Source organism: Nyctereutes procyonoides, unplaced genomic scaffold, assembly GCF_905146905.1.
Source record: "Nyctereutes procyonoides isolate TBG_1078 unplaced genomic scaffold, NYPRO_anot_genome, whole genome shotgun sequence".
NCBI lineage: Eukaryota > Metazoa > Chordata > Mammalia > Carnivora > Canidae > Nyctereutes > Nyctereutes procyonoides.
In genome coordinates, this window is record NW_026575020.1 from 51,896,137 (window position 1) to 51,912,269 (window position 16,133).

At 40.4% G+C, this 16,133-nt stretch overlaps 1 long non-coding RNA gene across 2 annotated transcripts in view; it reads right to left on the bottom strand.

Annotated features, from left to right (window-relative positions):
- Positions 1-16,133, bottom strand: part of LOC129493571 (uncharacterized) — a 311,144-nt gene that overhangs the window by 54,064 nt on the left and 240,947 nt on the right. The window contains exon 3 of one of the 2 annotated variants that reach the window (XR_008661174.1): positions 16,014-16,090. The exons of the other annotated variant lie outside the window; for it this stretch is intronic. This is a non-coding gene — a long non-coding RNA (uncharacterized LOC129493571). Of the gene's footprint in view, positions 1-16,013; positions 16,091-16,133 lie in introns of those variants that run through there. 2 annotated transcript variants of the gene reach the window in all.

The following is a 16,133-nucleotide window of genomic DNA, read 5'->3' on the forward strand; positions in this document are numbered from 1 at the left end:
GCCGCCCACCAGCTCTGGGCCTGCCTGCCACAGTTCTGCAGTGTCCCTCTCCCCAGCAGGACACCAATCTTGTAAGCCTGCAAAGGCCAAACAAAACTGGGACTCACAAATATGTAACTGTTTTCCTTAGCTCACGGCATAAATCAAAAAAAAAAAAAAAGAGAGAGAGAGAGAAGAAGAAGAAGAAGAAGAAGAAGAAGAAGAAGAAGAAGAAGAAGAAAGAAAGAAGAAAAGAAAGAAAGAAAGAAAGAAAGAACAAAAGAAAGAAAGAAAAGGGGGGAAAAAGGAAAAAAATTCTGTTAGTACAGGGCTCAGGAGTGTTTATTTTTTTGCCAGCTGCAACATGCTACCCTCACAGGGGATCACCTAAAACCAGTTATGGTTTAGGTTGGAGGGGGATGTCAAACTGAAGCTGCAGGCTTGGCCTCTCTCAATGAATTACGACCTTGTCAAGAGCCTATTTTTTTAAATCAATGCAGGTTTTCTATCAAATCAAATACCTGCACACTAAATTATATTTTTGGTGCCAGGCTGGCTCTCCAATTTTTTTTCCCTTTGCTAGTTTTTTCCAGCCTCTTCCCCCAAAAACTCCCGCCCCCCTCCTTACCGTGATACAGACGGTTTTTGTCCGTAAGAAGAAATTGAAAAGCAAGCCCTACATGTGGGGGGAGGGAGGGGACTGTCCTTTGTCATCCTACATGCATGCACAAGCACTGTTCATCATCTACCTCGGCTTAAATAACACAAGTGCTTCCAGAGACGAACAGAGGCAAGAGTGTCCTTTGGGATCATCCATCCAGGAGTGGTGAAGCCATTTGCTTTGGAAAGGAAGATGCTTTTTCTTTTTCTTTTTAAAAATCTTGCGTGGAAGTGGACATGGGGAGGGGGGTTGGGGGGACTTGTAACACAAGCGTTGAAATGAAGGGTTAAACATTTAAATCGTCTTTTAAATACATTTTGAGGTTTCCCTTCCCAGCACAGGACTTGTTGAATATGAACAGATTTTAGGGAATCAAAGACATTTTCTTTCTTCCTCCCGCCCTCTCACTCTTTCTCCTGCTTCCCATTCTTCCTTTCATTCCTCAGTTATTTCTTTTAAACATCTTGCCCTCAACTACTGTTCTTCTTGATTGATTAGTACCTCATTTTAGAAGTGAGTCTGTCTCCGAAACTGGTAGCTAAGTGGAGATCACATTGGAGTAGGAGCTATCCACCCCCCAGTGGGGCCAGGAGAGGCAGGGGGAGTGCCTCTTCTGAAATTGTGGCAAAGATAATTTTTCAATAATGGGAATCCCCATGTATCAAAATCCACTTGCGGCAAAGCCACGGAGGCATACAGTTTAGTGTTGGCACCAAAGGCAGCCCCTTTACATGGCCCGGAAGTCTTTATTTGGTGGTTTTTCAATTAAATGCCGCATATACTTCAGGGCATATGTAAAGAATCCTCAAATGAATTGCAAACTGTTTTCAATAGCAACTCCGATGGATAAAACACGGACAAGGAAATCCCAACCAGCTGTGTTTGAGTCTTCAGAACCCAAATCAAATAGTTTCTGGTTGGACTCTGGCTATTTCTGATAGGCTGTCATGGTGCCAAGACCATCTTCTCTGCATGCTGAATGGCTGGCTTGGCAGGGATTCCTACCCTCCCACTTCTCCCCACCTAATTTGGCTGGAAGCTCTCGCCTCAGTGTAACCTTTGTTTGATGTAGGCCCGCTTCAAAGTTTCTCAGGCACGTCTTGGTTGTGAGAAATTCAGGGAGTAAAGACATACCGAGAGTCATACCAGGTGGGAAAAACAAAGGAAGGACAATCCTTCAAAAACTAAAGTCAAAAACCCAAGACACACAGGTACACACATGAGACACAAGCTGAAACGCACCAGGGCCCACCTGCTCAGACCATCCCTTCCCCGCATTCATAATTCAACTGGACAAACGCTTCATGAAAATGTTAAAGTATCAAAACAGGATAGCTGTTATAGGATACAAATATGAATAGGATGGGTCCTAATTAGAGAAAGCACATAGTCTTTCCTTTTTAAAGATTTTATTTATTTATTTTTTAATTTATTTACTTTTAGACATAGAGTCCTGGGGCCTCGGGTGCGGGGGAGAAACAAAGGGGAAGGGGGAGAGAGGAGGAAAGAAATTCAAGCAAACTCTGAGCTAAGTGGCGAGCCTGACACGTGGCTCGATCTCATGACCCTGAGATCATGACCCTGAGATCATGACCTGAGCAAAAGCCAAGAATCTAACTGACCTACCCAGGTGTCCTAGAGAAAGCTTACAGTCTCATAAGTCACCATGCTAACACAAAATAGACTAGAGCACATGATAAGAGTGGACAGGTTACTTTTGAAGTTAAGCACCCTCTATTTCTTGAATAAAAGACCCCATTACCCTTGAACGCTCAGTCGATCTGATTTGGATGGATTTAGCATTAGTTTCATTTCTGGGATGGGCCCTGATTTGTCTAAGCTAATTAATGAATCCCTTCCTCCTGGTTTCAGTGACTGGATCAGAGATGTGGGGTTAAGACCTATTGAGAACATAATGTGTACATAGACTAGAGTCCAAATCCAAGAGGAAGAGGCCTGGAGTTTGCTTTATGTACATGCACACACACTCACACACACACACACACACACAATAAATAGATGATAGATAGATAGATGGTAGACAATCAACAGGACTTGGAGACTGATTGCATTGGGGAAGATACAGTGGAAAAATTAGGAATTTTTGCTGTTGTTTTCAGTTTTGTTTTTATTTCTATTAGGTTAACTGAATTATGTTCTCCCCAGGAATCTATGATAGGGGAAATACAAGGGAACGTGCATTCCATAAATACAACAAATTTTTTAGCTAATAAAGACAGGTATTGTATCCAGGAAGTTTTATTACATTAGAAAGACACTTGGATACCAAGTTCCCTCATTTTATGGTGTTGGCTGAGAGGGTCATCTTCACACTGATTTCAGGAATGAAAACTGCCACTGACCATTGCTTGGACAAAATTATTCCTTTTTTTTTTTTTAAGACAAAATTACTACTATCGTCTCTTCTAGCCTTTGGATTTCTAAATCTGGTATTTCTAGGGGGAACAAAATCTCTCTTTGGAAACTATGAAAGAAGAAAGTGCCCTGGGATAATTCCTAACTCCTGTGGGATTTCAAATCCCTGCAAATTAGGAGATACCAGAAGACCCCACTGCCTACCTTTACTGAAAGAATAACTCAAGTCTGCTCATAATTATCCACATTTTATTTCCACTTGGGACTTTGTGCTTTTGAACCACCATGAATATCAGCATCACACAGTCATATGTTATTTCTATTCTGGGACTTTTATTGAAAAGGAAAAAAAATGGATTGCTGACTTTGGCTGCTTGGCATCAAGAGCAAGGCAGTGGAGATAAATTTAATTTTATTATAATCATTATTAAATAAAGATTTGGGAAAACAGCAAGAGTATATTTGTGATAGAAATTATAAGAAATTTATGTAAATAACCATGTAGATTTTATACATCCCTTAGGCTCCAACGAATATTCCAAATCTTTACTGCTCCTTTGAAACTTGAGGGTTTTTTTTTTTTTCTTCCTTTTTTGAGAGCTTATCAATCCTGGGGTTCTCATTAAATTGGACCTAAATTGAAAAAGTGTTTTTGAGATGAGAAGCTGGCTTTAATAATCAAAACATTTTTTACAAAGGGATGCCCTTTCTTTTCAAACTCTAGACTTTTAAATTCCAAGATTATGGTTTTATTTTTATTGCAGCACCTAACCAACTGGCATTTTCCTACTGTCTCTGGTAGCCGGGGTATTAGGTTTCCTGCTCCCAGGGCAGTGGATCAGCTTAGTACAGTGGAAAGAACACAAGGTCTGCATTCGAGGGTGCTAGTTCGAATCCTACTCCTCTTCCTACCCAGTTGTAGTATTAAGTCAGTTTCAGCCTCCAACTCCCAGTAAAGTAGGGGTGATTGATATTCATCATGCCTACCTCAAAAGGCTGTTGTAAACATCAAATAAGAAAATGAAATGCAAATGACAAACTATTGCAGACTCTTTGGTGTTGAAGACACGCTAAACGTTGATCTAAGGCCCTGGAACGTGGCTCAAAGGTAGGACGATAAGAAACCAAGACCCAAACAGCAAGATCCAGAGAAGGAAACAGCTAAATAGTACGCTATGAAAAGGGCTAGGATGGAGTAAAGAAAAAGAAAAAAAAAGTCTCAGGAAAGCACAGAACTAGGACATCAAATCACATAAGACAGAGAAGGGTGATACCAGAGCTGAAATCTAAAGCTTTCTTCACCACCTCATTACCTTTTTAGAAATTAAATTCCAGGGAATCAGCAATGGGTGATTCCACTGCCTGGTTTCCTAGCACAAAAGCCAATGTGCTTTATTAATTACACAGACAGATTATCTACCCTGGCCAAATCTCCCCCACCCCACCCCACCCTCCCACCAGTTAAGCGTTCAGCTCCATGGTTTTGTGCCATGGGGAAGGTTTCTTAAGTGCAGGGAAATTGCCAAAATGCTATTTGAAGTCCAAAGGAGTAAAAAAGGTAATATTTTTCCTCTCTTTTGTAAAAGCACACTGATGTGTTCTTAATTCTCTTGCCATTTTGTATTAGAGCAGGGATCCTTAGCGTCCAGAAGTTATTTGACTTAAAGACATTTGTGGCTTCAGGTTACTCCCCACATTCAGGGCCAAAGTTGCTGGCTGTTACATACACTCCACTTGGACTGGGCCCCAGGACGAGAGATGACTCTAGGAGATAACATACTTGTATTAAAACGGGGTGTTAGAAAAACGGGGTGCAACATGCTTGTGGGTACAAATGCAGCTATTGTGATATATCTTGTTCAAGAGTGTATTTTTGTAAAAATGATGCGTTTGCTTGTTATATACTGGGATTTATTTGCAGTAACGCGGAATCATCAGATCATTGCTATTTCTCCACCCCATCTGTTGTATGAGTTGCTCCACAAAACTCTAAGGGAAAAAGAAAAAGAAAAAGAGAAAAAGAAAAAGAGAAAAAGAAAATCTTCTCCCCACCCAAGTTGTGAGGGTCATTGGTTTGTTTTACCTGGTACTAATATCAACTTTATGGCACATTTTTGCCTTCCAAATTTTTTTTTTAAGAGTGGTCTGTATGAATCTATCCAGTATATTATTTATAGTGTTGTGGCCAGATCTCTTTATGATAAAAATGTAAAACCTCCCTGTAAAAATTCCTTATTTTAAATAAAATTACCCGTTTCTCCCCAATTTAGATCAGCTCTTATTTTGCTCCGTAACTACCAAACCTTGAAAGTGTCATTGACGCTAATCAATAGACCAGTCTTCAACACGCATTTTAAAGTTATGCTTTAAATCCACTTCTGCAATTGCAAAATGACTTTTTTCCCCCTGTCTGGCTAATTAGCTGATACGACACTAATCCTTTGCACATCTGGTACTAAATGTTTGCTCACACGGGTCCCCCAGCGAGGAAGTGTGGCCAAACAGCGACTTCGGGTGTGCTTGATTTCACTTTAAAATCTTCACTCGCTGGGATTAAAATCTTGAGATAAAACATCTGGATTTCAATGGTGTCCCCAGGGAATGAAAGTTATAGTTCTATAGAATACATATTGCACATAATATGGTCTTGTTATTTCTACATTAGCACTACTCCAGCCGGTGCCCGCCGTGAGCATGTCAGTCTCCTGACACATCATTAATAAACAGGTAATTTCATAACTGATTTCCACCTAGTGTCATGTTGAAAACCACCTGGGTTTTCGTTTTCACGAACATTAAAGGGATAGGCTAGAGGGAGGCCGTTATTATTAAACGGAGACTAATCTAACTGAATAATGGATCAAATCAGTGAAAACAAATGCATATGCAGAAGGATAAAAAAAAAATTTCCAGGCCAACGGATAGATCTGGATACACTCATCAAAATGCGACTGTTCCTTCCCCTTCCTCTCAACAAATGTGCACATGAGGAATTATTCCGAAACTGTGCCCACTGCCTCCAGGAAATTTCCAAAAAACACCAAGGAAGCAACCGTTAGGGAAAAGTCTGTACTTTAAAAATTGTGACCTTGAAATTAGGTCTATGCCATGCTTATGTATTCATTGAATTTTAAATTAATACTGCATGTTATATGCCATTAAAGATTAAAAACACACTCACCAAGGTGAGCCATTGCCACTGTTGGCTTATAGATCTAGCCAAATGGGTAGTGATGGACAAGAACAGTATTGAATGTAATTGGAAATGATAACTGTGATATAATCCACCCCTTGGCTTATGCTAGGCTTTTTTTTTTTTTTTGAATCCTGATGTTATCGTCTTATTAGCATCATTCCTACTGCTTTGGGAAGTAGTTGAGAATTGTTATGGCCTGCCTTCACATCATCAAAAAAGGGTCTATCTAGTGGTTTTTATGGTGCCTCTCAGTCTTGTGATGTATTTCTGGAGGAATTTTTTTGCTTTCTTCATGAACCAAAACTAATAATTTAATATCTTGGTCTTTGACTTCTGTTCATGTGAAATTTCAATCACAACGTGGAACCCAATGAATGTAGAGTATTATTCCAGCATTTACTACGTTCTGTCCATTCTTATTTAGCAGACAGAAGAAAAAAAGTTGTGTGCTGCCAACTTCTCTTTGACCTTCCATTCCATTCTCAACTTCATAATGATCTGCTTTGCTTCTTCCAGCCCAGTCTTTGAAAGGACAGGTAACACAAAATCTACCCTTAGTGGCTTAGCAAAAATCCTGGGTAGAAACAGGGAGATTAAAAATTTTGATGCCAAAATTTCCTAAGTTTTATATTTTCATAACAAAAACTATAAGAAATAATTCAGTTTATATATAAACATTGAATCTCATTAGCCATTCAATATGATATAATACATGTAGTGAGAAATTTGAACGTATCTATTGTACCATCTCTATTCTATCATGGAAAAAAACCAGAAACACAATAAAGGTAATTGTATAACATCAATCATTGCCTACAGTCTGTCACAGAGGTGATGGAAGAGCCAAGAACTTGAATGCTTCCAATAAAGTGATATCACATCAAAACATAAAACTATCTGGACTGTACTTCCTCTCTCAAAACTCTTGCTCATTGGCTCTTAAAATGCTTTCTATAGCATTGGCTCTTTATAGGGCTTGTGAAGGGCCTTTACTCACACTCAGAATAATAATACAAGCCATTAAATGATAAACTTGTGAAAGGAACCAACATTCCAGGCACATATGATTCACCAAAAAAAAAAAAAGATTCACAAAAATATGCATCAAATTTACTCCAGTCCTTCAGTAGATGAGTCCTTCTCAACTGCAGCTCATTTTGCCCCCTAGACCAGGAGGTAGATGGCAACATCTGGACACATTTTAGTTGTCACAACAGGGTGAGTGGGTGCGAACATCCATGGAGTGGGTAAAGGTCAGAGAAGCAGCTAAGCATCCTACAACGCAAGGATAGCACCCCCACAACAAAGAATTACCTGGCCTCAACTGGCAGCAGTACCAAGACAGAGAAATCTGGGTGCCCACAGACGGTTGGCTGGGGGCATTGACAGAGCTACCAGCTTCTGAGACATGAACAACCAGCAAGGTTTCTATAGGGTGTACATATTTCATCTGAACCCCACATTGTTCCCTTCTCAAAGCAAAATGTTACGCTCTTCAAAATCTCCAGGGAAGCCAGCAGCATAAAGCTTTGGGTGAAATGTAAATTTCTTAAAATATTTATCCATCCATAAGTGGCTACATTTTTGACATTATTATAGGGTTTCTCAGTGTTCCATTTTATTAAAAAATATTTATTTGGTTTCTAAGATTACTGCTTTTCTGACCACAGAAAATTCAATTACTGAAAACTGCAGCTATCAAATTGGTTGAAAATAAATAGCCTTTTATCCAAAGCTGGCAAAGACTGGTTCGCTTTTAATATGTAGCCATTTAAAAAAAAATAAAATAAAAATAAGAAAACATTTCCATTGCAAGCCGACGGACTGCGCAGTCAGAAGGCATACGGCCTTTTGCATCATCGGGTTTTATTTAAAATAGGATGAGAAAGGGGTGTGTGTGGGGGGGGACGTCTAAGAAAAGAAGGCATCGTAAGAATAATTTACCATTATTTTTCCTCTTTTGTTTTACAAGACAGAAGAAATGTGAGCCTTTTTTGCCAGTGGAAATCACTTTCTCCTGCTTTCTCTCTGTCTCGGTTTGAAATGTTTAGTAATATACAGGAAATGTGGTAAGTGAGATCTACAAACGTGGGCTTCCAATATCAAGGCTAATTATGTGCGAAGCAATGAGGGTGGCAGCAGCATTGCCAGGGAACCACAAAGGAGGCTGAGCTGCGATGCCTACGTCTAGTGCTCTCCTTTGCTTCTCCTTTGCATTTTAATCTACACTTTCTTGTTTTCATTTCTCAAAAGAACACTTGTCCATGTTTCCTCGGTGAAAACCAGTCAACCCACAAGAAGAGGTAAATTGAAAAACTGCAAGAACCACACTGTGAATAAAAGCCCAGAGATTATCCACCCTGTGGATTATATATAATAATGCGCCCATCTCCAAATTGCTGTTCTCTCACCACTGAACATGCGTCACCCCTGGACATGCGTCTGGGCTGTCTCTCACTTGAGTGAGATTGATCTGCATGCAATCAGGGCTAATTTTTATATTAGGCTAAGTAAAACACTGGGAATTCGATACTATTGAGAAAATCGATAACGCACACGTCAAGGATCCGGGGTATCACTCATCCCCTTGCAGACAATTTGCCAAGAATGACTGAGGTCGCATATTAGAAGAAGCTCTTGACAGATGGGAATCAAGGGACCTCCTTTTGCCAGCCGTGCTGCTATGAAGCAGCAGGTCATTACACCTCGCAGAGACACGGCTCCTTTATGGGTAAAATGAAGTGGTCGGAAGAGAGTGTCCAAGGCCCAAGCCCACCTCTGTAATTCTTTGCCTCTTTGGACAGGCTTTGACTCTAATCGCTCGGTGCAGTAGGAGCCCTGAGCCAAAGACACGCCACCACTAACAGAGGCATTGCTGTTTGGAACTTGACATTCTGTGCTTGTGCAAAAGCTGTTTCCAACGATGGTGAAAATGTGGGAAACTTCCTTGCCATTTTATCTTCCCAAGAAGTGCTCGCTGGAAACAAAGGGGTAAAAATGAGGACAGGTGATGGCAATCACGGTCTTGGAAACTGGGATTGCCTTTATGCATAAGAGTCACGCATGATGTGTGCTTAACTGGGGTCAGCATGGGCGCTGGTGGCAGAAAGATCTCTCTCTCCCCCACCCCCTCTCTCTCAAACACACACACACTCCACCCAGAAATGACTCTTCTTCTAGGAGGGTGGGAGAGGCCTGGCATAGAGCATTTAACCACAGCAAGCATATGGTGTCCGTGACAAAGCACACGGCACCTAGAAAAGATGGAACAACCACCGTGCAGTGGTCAGGCCAGGGCTGAACAGGGAAAGGCTGACTTCATGAGGAGTTCCCTAAAAAAGTCAAAAGAAAACATAGCCTCTCCCTCTCTGTTTTCTTGTCTCCCTTGGTCAGGAGGGAACCACAGGCTCCCAGTTTTTACTGTCTGGTTTTGTGGTCTTATTGAGGGCTAACGTGACGACAGACAATAATGGTTCTGGGGCCTCCCATTTTGGAAATTCTCTACTCTTTTTTTCTTACTCCTACTTACTACATTATAGTGGTGGGTGCTGAATGGAAGGTACTACTTCTCGCAGCTAACCTCACCTGTTTCAACCTTTCCCGGTTGCTTGTAGGCCGCGGCTGGAAAAACCGTATCTGGCACTTCTTGTGCCAAGTCAGAAAGATGAGCACAGTGTATTCTGGGAATCCAGCGTGGGTGGAGAGAAAGATGCTTTTATGAATTTTTTAAATCTTAAACTTGTGAGTTCAGCACGTACCTCCATCAGGACATAGCGATTCCGCTGTCACTGCGTTGTCTATTCTGGCCCAGTGGCCAGAGATGAGGGGTTGATATCTCCCTGGCAAAGGGCAAAGGGCATCAAAGGATGGAATTTTAAACATCTTTAAAGAGCACAGGGTCAGCAGATCTTTGTTAACAGCTTCTGTTAACAGACCTGCCAGTGGGTACCCCACGCTTTTGGTGGGGCAGCTGGGCCTGATGACAGACAGCTCTGTGAAGACGGGACCTGACAGTAGGATCTCCCATCAAGGCAGGACTTCCGAAAGGATGGAACGAAGGAGGGAGGGGTTGGGATGAGGCTCCACATTCAAAGTTTTCTAAGCTCTAAACAAATGAGTGGCTATGACTCCTAGCTGATGATTATGATTATAACGCTGACACTGCAGAGTCTTAAAGTTAATGTCTGATTCAGACATTTATATAATGTGACATACCTTAGCAAAACGTCAAAGGCAATAGGCAGATCGGGAACGTAGGGGAGGAAGGCTAATTGTTTGTCAAAGAAGTTCATTTAACGGAAGAAAAGACTTTAAACCTAGATTTACATTCACTAGAAAGCAAAGTTATTTTTTTTTAAGATTTTATTTATTTACTAATGAGAGACACAGAGAGAGGCAGAGACACAGGTAGAGGGAGCCCGATGCGGGACTCAATCCCAGGACTCCGGGATCACGAAGGCAGACACTTAACCACTAAGCCACCCAGGTGCCCCTAGAAAGCAAAATTATTAAAATAATTGTCAGAAATGACAGATTGGTGGCTATGACTAATTGATGAATGGATGCAAATGTGCTATTAAATCAGAGCATAAAAGACTTTTAGTGCAGTAAATTATCTATGGTACTATAATGATGAAGGCACGTTATTAGACATTTGCCCAAACCTATGGAAAGTGCAACACCAAGAGTGAATCCTAGGTAAACTATTTGATGTGCCAATGTAGGTTCATCAAGTATGACAAATTGCACCACTTTGGGGGCACTCTGAGAGGTTGATACTGGGTAAACCATTCACGTGTAGGGGTGGAGAGTATATGAGAAATCTCTATACTCTCCTCTCAATCTTTCTGTGAACCAAAAAAAGGCTTTAAAAAAAAATACAGGGGATCCCTGGGTGGCTCAGTGGTTTAGTGCCTGCCTTTGGCCCGGGGCGTGATCCTGGAGACCCGGGATCGAGCCCCACGTTGGGCTCCTGGCATGGAGCCTGTTTCTCCCTCCTCCTGTGTCTCTGCCTCTCTCTCTCTCTATGTCTATCATGAATAAATAAATAAATAAATAAATAAATAAATATAAATAAATCTTTAAAAAAAAACACAGTAAAAAAAAAATTCAGAGTAGGCTCTCTGAATGCTCCATTTAGACAAACCCCAAATATTAGGGAGAGATATATAAGACCCCTCCACATCTTCGACGCACACTGGCAAATCCAAGTAGAAACTTCAGGTTGTAGAGATAGGAATGCATAGGGAGTGGATTGAAAAGGACCGCATAAATTAAAGCCATCAGAAAAAAAAGGAATTAAATTCTTGTTGAGGGATCCCTGGGTGGCGCAGTGGTTTGGCGCCTGCCTTTGGCCCAGGGCGCGATCCTGGAGACCCGGGATCAAATCCCACGTCGGGCTCCCGGTGCATGGAGCCTGCTTCTCCCTCTGCCTGTGTCTCTGCCTCTCTCTCTCTGTGTGTGACTATCATAAATAAATAAATAAATAAAAAATTCTTGTTGAGTTTTACCTAAGTGACATTGCCTTTGCCTTAATAATGGAAAAGAAATAGCTTTCCATTGTAAGAGTGAATATATTAGTTTCATGCGATTGATTACACCTAAAAAAAATCCAGCTCCATTTGACAAATTCATAGGGCATTTACCGTGTGCCAAGCATAAAGTCTGTAGCGTACTAAAATTCAAACATCAACAAGACTTGTCCCTAAGTCTTCATTACACGAATGCCAGTTGTACTGTTCTCATTGTTCTTCTGTCCCTTTCACAGAGAGAAAAGTTATCGAATACAGAAATCAAGCAATCACACCAGAGGACTTATTTAACTTTTGTTTTCTTTTTGGAAATCAAAGATTTAGGGTTACAGAGGGAACTAGAAAACCGTATTTTCATCTGTTTTATTGCCATTAAAAATGTTTTTGCATCTTTGTTGAAAAAGGCTTAAACATAGCACACCTGAGACTAGGAAAAACCATATGGGCACGGTCAGCTGTCGAATATGAACAGCCCAGAGCAGGGAGTTTCAAAGACAGACAAATATATTGTTTGAACATACATGGCAGGGAAAAAGGTTGAAAACTCCCACTCTAATCTACTGTCGATATGATTTCCAAGTTCATCTGGTGCCTGGTTAACGAAATCCAACCGCTGCACATTTGAGACATAATTATGTGGAAGTAGGAAGAACGTTTGTAATTTATACCGGTGCCTACCCTGTGTTAGCTTCCAAGAGACCTGACCCTTTCCCCAGCCTCTCTTTGACCAAGCCAACTCCACTCATTCCCCAGTCAGATTGGAAGCTACGGGTTCCACTGGAAACATGGTTTATGGATAATGTATCTGTAATGGACTCTCCACTCAAAACCAATAGAGCAGTAGCATAGCCATCACCAATCAGTCCATAAAATCTGCAGTTACCTTCTTTTTTTTCTTAAAGGAGGCAGGAAGCTAATGGATTTGAAATTGCAGAAGCGGACCACAGACCTTTTTAATAAATGAAAATAAAATTGAGTCTCAGGTTTATGTTGATCTATAGAACTGTGAGTCCCAGAGTCCTCCCACTGTTTCCCTCAGGGTTGATTCCTAGCCTAAACCACCCAACATTTATAGCTGATAAGTGTCTACTGAAGGGTAATAAAATACAGTGTGTGTAGTTGTAGAGAATGTAACTTATCACTTTCATCAAAAGCTCCCTGAAAATGTGTTTATCTAAAAGCCTTGTATGTTTGTGTATATTTCAAATATCTCTGCCGTTAGATTGAGCTCCTTGGGCATTTAAAAGCTATTCCTTGAAAAGGCTTCTTTGCAAACTGTTTAGCTGTGGGTTAATGGTTACATTTCCTCGGATTGGAGATATCCTCCAGGTTACAGAATTCATACAAATATATACAAATGAGACATTGACTATTGCCCCAATTTTATTTTCTCACTAAATCAAGGTAAAGATTTAAAGCCCAATTCATAAAGGGGGGTAAAATCTTTATGTGGGTGTTAGGTGATTTTTAACTCTGGCACAACTGATGCTGGGAACTCTCCAAGCACGCAGCTGCCTAGCAGGGGGAAAAAAAAAAAAGTCTGAGATGTTGAGAAAATGTTTAAGACGCTCTGGTAATAGCGGTGGAATATGACTGCATGTCACTTTTAAAAGCTAGCTGTGCTGCAGATGGTTTATAGCTGGGATATGGATAGTCTTATCTGAAAATGATTCTGGATCACTCAAGAAACAGACAAAAACCAGATTTTTTCAATCAAACACTGGTCATGCTATAAATGTCCCCGTGACACGTTGAGGTTTTCCTTAAGGAAGGTGCTCACAAAGTATCAGTGATGAACAGTTGTTAAGGGAGTTGGAAAGTAATATATTTTCTAGGTATGTATTACCTGCCTATAGAGGTATGGATAAATCCATGTATGCTGAGACCACTTAGAGAGTGGCGGGCGCACCGTGTGAGTATATTCATGGTTCAGGAAACAAGCAGTCTTACTTGTCTTCAGATGCCCAATATCCAGATCATCAGGCCATTTACAGAGCATCTGCTATTTCACGGTGACAGTTTTATGAATGGGTTCTGATGTAGCATGATTGGGGAAAAGCCCTGATGCTGTTTTCTCCCAAACAGACGATCACAGTGCAGCTGTGCTCATTCCGATCCAACTTGTTAGTCACAGTTTATTCTTGATTTTCTTTCTACTGAGAGCTTGGGAAATCCATTCTTCCAGCTAACATCGTGGACTGAACCAAACTGGGGCACCAAATATAGTAGGTCTGGTGGTGGCGGTGGCACACAAAGCTTCTGATCTGGAAGGCATCTCTTTTCAACCAGTTTGAGGAAAGATCTCGGTGAGTGAGTTGTGGCCGCTCTTGTTTGCTGCCATTATATTGACTAAGAGACTCCTCCTGACAGAGCAAAGTACTTACTATACTTTTATTATCATAGCTATCTCTCATGGTACATAAAAGACTGTGGTGTTGGAAATGGACCCTCAAATAACTGTTTATCATTGACTGATAATTCGCCTCCCCTCAAACTCCATAAGCTAAGGAAAAAATGGTCATTTGAGATTTTAAATTTGGATTTTCTAGATCAGCAATCCACATTAAATCTAATTAACTAGATCATTATTCATTTACTTTTCCACAGAGACACATCCTGATATTAAGATTTTGGTATCTAATTATTTTAGGGTCTTTTAACAATATCTAAAATATAATTTATACAAGTGATACAATATACAATACAAGATGAAAAATAATAATCTCTAATAATGTTCATTCATTCAAAGATCTTGTCAGGTTCACAGCTCTAACATGGTGGACCCATGCTTGAAGTTCCTGCCTTTGGGCTTTGGTGCATCTGCTCTTAATGACTATGTTACATTTTAAAAAAAAATCCCAAAGTGGGCCATTCTAATATGGGAGCTGCATACAGCAGGGTAAAAAGTTACAGTTCTAGATAATATAGAGGTCAAAAAAACCCAGTAGGTAATTTAAGAAGTTAACCTATGGGTACCTGGGTGGCTCAATTGGTTAAGTGTCTGGCCTTGGCCCAGGTCATGATCCTGGAGTGCCAGGATCGTGCCCCACACCATCGAGCTCCCTGCTCAGCAGAGAGTCTGCTTCTCCCTCTTGCTTTGCTCATTCTCTTAAATAAATAAAAAAAAATCTTTAAAAAAAGAAATTAATCTAGATCCTGCACAATGCTTTTATTCCTCAGAAAGAAATCACTATATGCCAAAATAGAGTTTTCAGCTTCTGTAACAGATAATGATAAATTAGAGAAGTCAGGCCTACATGCCTTATAATTCCATCCAGGGCCCCTGATATGAGTGTGCAAAATGAGCTGTTCAGGTAAAATGCAACAGTGGTCAGTGGATCACTGCACTTCTATTGGAAAATCTGGTGTTTGGAGGCTATAAAAATGGTAATAATGGCAAATTCCTTTAATAGCAATGCAGCAGAATGAAATATAATCCTAAGACTTCTATCTGCACCTCATGAAAACCAGTTCTATGAGAGATACACACGCCTTGAAGCCCTTCTCATGTGTAACTCTTATCTATGTGTGTAAATATCCCAAGCTTCCATTTGACATTTTTATTTCAATCCACATATGAATTTTCAATACCTGGCAAATTACTACTATATATGAAATCAAAGTGTCAAATGGGACCTTGGAAGTAGCTAAAGAATTAAAATCATTTATTGTAAAGAGTCAAGCTAAAATTCTCTCATTTTGGGGCCCCTGAGTGGCTCAGTTGGTTGAACATCTGCCTTCGGCTTGGGTCATGATCCCAGGGTCCTGGGATCAAGCCCCACATCAGGCTCCCTGTTCCTCTTCTCCTTCTCCCTCTGCCACTCCCCCGTTTCTGTGTGCACACTCTCTGTCAAATAAATAAATTCTAAAAAATCCTCTCCTTTTCAAGTGAGGGTTCTGAAGCTTTAAAAACAAAATCAAATAGAACACCACTCTCAATCTTATGATCTATTGATGAATTAACAGAAACAAACCAGTTACCACCCAAAAAAGCATTTTTTTTTCTGGAAATTCAAAATAACTTCTATCCAAATCCACAAGTGGGTTCTTGCTTTCTTTTTGGAATAATTTTCATTCTCTGAATTTCAACACATAATAATATTTATAAAATGACCACTGAACTCCTCAAAAGGCTCAGAGAATGCATCTTTTTCAAAAGGCTAATTAGCAAACGTTAATGTAAAGAATTCTCATAACAGGAGAACAATTTTTAATAATTTAAAAGATCTTAAGGAAGTTATGAGCATTCCTTATCTGAGTTTTCATGTCTCTCCCTTTCTGTTCAAACTCCTTTCTCTAGTGCTTCATGTTCTCCTTCACTTTGGCTTCATCCGGAACTTGGGTACCCTAAAAAAAAGAAAACCTATATGTGCCAAGGACATTTCAAGTA